The sequence below is a fragment of the Scyliorhinus torazame genome, chromosome 25 (assembly GCF_047496885.1).
Source record: "Scyliorhinus torazame isolate Kashiwa2021f chromosome 25, sScyTor2.1, whole genome shotgun sequence".
Lineage (NCBI taxonomy): Eukaryota > Metazoa > Chordata > Chondrichthyes > Carcharhiniformes > Scyliorhinidae > Scyliorhinus > Scyliorhinus torazame.
This window is the reverse complement of record NC_092731.1, coordinates 16,766,443-16,770,417: the sequence shown is the minus strand read 5'-3', so window position 1 is coordinate 16,770,417 and position 3,975 is coordinate 16,766,443. Positions and strand designations below refer to the sequence as shown.

The window sequence follows — 3,975 nt, the reverse complement described above, 5'->3', positions numbered from 1 at the left end:
AGCCCAGAAGTCTATCCCCAGTCAAGAGAGGTCCTTCCTGGCCTCCATTCATCTGCTGGGCTTCCCGAGGCCTGGGGAACCTGACCTCCACGAGGGGCTGGTTTAGCACACTGGGCTAAATCGCTGGCTTTTAAAGCAGACCAAGGCAGGCCAGCAGCGCGGGTTCGATTCCCGTACCAGCCTCCCCGAACAGGTGCCAGAATGTGGCGACTAGGGGCTTTTCACAGTAACTTCATTGAAGCCTACTTGTGGCAATAAGCGATTTTCATTTCATTTCAGAGAGACCCCACCACCTGTGGGTAGACTCCCCGCTCACTGGGCATGGGCCGCAGGATCAGAGGGGGTATGTGACTGGCCTGGATAGAATTGTTCCCCCTACCCGACGATTTAGACCACTGGGGGTGTTAGAGGTGGTTTAGCTCAGTGGGCTAGACAGCTGGTTTGTGATGCAGAACAAGGTCAGCAGCACGGGTTCAATTCCCGTACCAGCTTACCCGAACAGGCGCCGGAATGTGGCGACTAGGGGCTTTTCACAGTAACTTCATACTTGTGGAGAGATAAAATAGTAGGCCTGGTCTCCAGGAGAGGACGAACAGCCTGGGCTCCATCTCTCTGGAAAAGGCCCGCCTGATCTGAGTGGCGGCCTAATGGAGAGCTTGTACAATGATGAACAGCGGGATAAGGAATAGTTCATCTCGAACTATCAATATATGTCACTAATAAATCCCTTAAGGCATTCAAGAGCAACTTCTTTACCAGAAGAGTAGACTCGGCTAACAGGTAGAGTGGTTGAGGTGAACAGCGTCAAAGTGTTGGGGGGGGGGGGCCTGGATAGGTACACGAGGGAGAGAGCAATGTAAGGATTTGTGGATGGGTGGGCTGAAGAGGGGGTGGGAGGAGCCTTGTGCGGTGTCTGAACACCAGCGTCAACCAGATGGGCCGAGTGGCCTGTTTCTGGCCTGGAACACTGACCCGCTGACCTGAAATGGATGACGGGAGGAATGTTTCCACCATTTGTGGAATGTGCCCACATTCTGTAATAGAATTTTTAAAAAATCTTATAATAATAATCTTTATTATTGTCACAAGTCGGCTTACATTAACACTGCAATGAAGTTACTGTGAAAATCCCCTCGTCGCCACATTCCGGCGCCTGTTCGGGTACACAGAGGGAGAATTCAGAATGTCCAATTCACCTAACAGCACGTCTTTCGGGACTTGTGGGAGGAAACCGGAGCGCCCGGAGGAAACCCGCGCAGACACGGGGAGAACGTGCAGACTCCGCACAGACAGTCACCCGAGCCGGGAATAGAACCCGGGACCCTGAAGCAACAGTGTTAACCATTGTGCTACGAATGGCAACTCAGAGACAGCCGTCATATTTAATAACATATCTGGCCCCAATCCAGAATCTTCCCTGCACATAATGCCACTGTTTGCGAGTCAAGATCTGGTGAGAGTGCCTTATCAGAAATAAAAATGCAATTGACAAAACGGCAAGTCTATAAATAGAGAGTGAGATTAGACCACGACTGGGACATCAACAATCTGACGAAGGGCCGTCCCACCGGTCCTATATCCCCGGCAAAGGAACCTTCTTGTTCCCCCATGGTTCGGCCTTGATCATTCCTGTGAAATCCGAATTAGAACATTTTGCAAAGACGGTGGGGACCCACGAGAAGGCATCTTTGAAAGCCTCGCAGAAGCTCTTCATCCTGAAGACATAGATTATGGGGTTGATGACCGAGTTGATGTGAGACAGCAGGATCAGGGAAAGCGTGACAGAAGTCGGGATTTCACAGCTTGGGCAGTAAAGTTTGACGCCGTGCAGGATGTGGATGGGAATCCAGCACAAGGTGAAACAGGACAGGACAATGCGGAGCAACATTGCCGTCTGGATCTCCTTATGAACTACCTGCTGCCGCCTTTCCTCGGCACTGATGCCAATGTGCCTCTCGGCTATCCTGCGGATCTGCTTTTTGACCTCGAGGAATATCTTGGCGTAGATGACGAACATGACGAGCGGAGGCAGCAGCATGCAGCCAATGAAATTGAAGTAGACCATGTAGCTCCCGTCGATCACATTGTCAAAGCTGCAGCCCTGGCCAGCGACGGGCCCTCTGCGCCACCCCATCAGAGGCACCAGCCCAATGGCCACCGCCAGCGCCCAGGACGCGATGATCGTCAGGCCGGCCTTCCTGGGCGTCACCCAGGCCTGGTAACGGAGAGGCTTCAGGATGGCGACGTAGCGTTCCACGGCAACGGCAAACAGCCCAAGGATGGAAGCTTGGGTCAGGACGAGCAGGACGCAGAGCATCAGGACGCAGAGGGAGTAACTGCGCCAGGGCAGGCCCAGGTACGACAGCAGGGAGCACGGGATGGCCACGGCCCCGACCAATATGTCCGCCACAGCCAGCGACACCAGGAAGTAATTGTTGACGGTGCGCAGCTTCCGGTTCCTGGCGACGGCAAGGCAGACAAAGATATTCCCGAGGACAGCAAAGAACGCCGTTAGCACTTCCGTGACAAAGTAACCGACGTTGATGTGGAAGGAAGAACTGGTACAGTTGGCCTTGCCGTGGTACCGGTTTGCCACGCTATTGCCAAAGCTTCCAAATACGTCCATAGTGAAAATGAGAAAGCGCCCGCTCCTCTGCTCCTTCAATCCTTCTCTTCATCTCCCGCCGGCTCCTTCCTTCTCCCCATTCGGCTCCTGGATGGTTCCGCGATGCGCCATGCACAAATTCTCAGCAGGGAGCGTCAGCCCTTTCTCCTTCAGAAGAAAAGGGGTAATTTTAGAAGGGTCAACACTTTCACTCGCTTCAGAAACATTCACACAAGGCCCATCGTATCCACGTCGGTTGACGTGACGCCAGCTGACCTAATGTCACCTTTTGACACGTCACCGCTCCTCATGTGGACATCCAAAATACTTCTTAAATACTTTGATCCTAAATTATTGGTCAACCGATACAGTAAGACTGTAAGAAGTTTCGTATTTTTATATAAGGAGGCAATCATTCCACTCACTTGCCTTTTGACAATATTTGCCCCTCCACCTCCCACCCCCTGCCATTAGTTCTTCCCCATTTCAATCCCTTTCTCCGCAGAATTTTGAATTCTCAGTGGGTTCAAGACCGGGAAGCACCGGCTAAATATCCACTCCGAGACCGGTCTTTTATCGCGAAACGGGTTACTGGGAATATCATCTATCAAGGTGCCCCTTTCCCATGTGCCCAGTGCTATCTACATTGAGCGCGCGCACATTTCCTGAAAGGTTCCAGATGAACAGCTGAGATTTGAGAAGTAGGGAAGTTTTGCCAAATCTGTACGGTACTTTGGCTAGACCTCAGAGCACTGTGTTCAGCCCCGGTGGCTATGTTATCGAAAGGAGACGGAGACACGGGAGAGGGTGCAGAGCAGATTTACCAGGATGATCCCAGAAATGTGTGTGGGGGGGGGTTGACAAACGGGGGCCTCTTTTCTCAGAAGGCCGAGGGTGTGGCCGAAACGAGGCCGTTACAATTTCTGATCGAGAGGATATAGAGAATGTTTCCTCTCGTGGGTGGAGGAGGAGGGGGGGGGGGGGGCATAAAACTAGAAGCCCCCAAAATAAGGTAGGTCCCCAAGAAAATCCAATTGGGAATTCGGGAGAAACTTCTTCACCAGGTGAGTGCGGTGAGAAGGTGGAACTCGCTCCCAGAGCGAGTGGTTGAGGTGAAGAGTATGCGATCGGATGGGAAACTAGACAAGGGTATGAGCGAGGAGGGAACGATGGTAGATTTAGATCAGGGAAAATGGGAGCAGACTCGAGAGGAACAAAAACACCAACAGGGACAGGGTGGGGGAGGAGGAGGTGGCGTGTTTTCGTGCTGTTAATTCTGTGTAATCTAATGCATTCATGTTTCTACCCCCGCTCTCTCTCTTTCTCTTTCTCTTTCACCACATGTATCGCTCGTTGTTCTGTCGGCCCCG

At 52.3% G+C, this 3,975-nt stretch overlaps 1 pseudogene; it reads right to left on the bottom strand.

Moving 5' to 3' along the window:
* Positions 1-347: 347 nt before the first annotated feature.
* Positions 348-2,765, bottom strand: LOC140402521 (adenosine receptor A1 pseudogene; annotated as a pseudogene).
* Between the last annotated feature and the right edge of the window lie 1,210 nt (positions 2,766-3,975).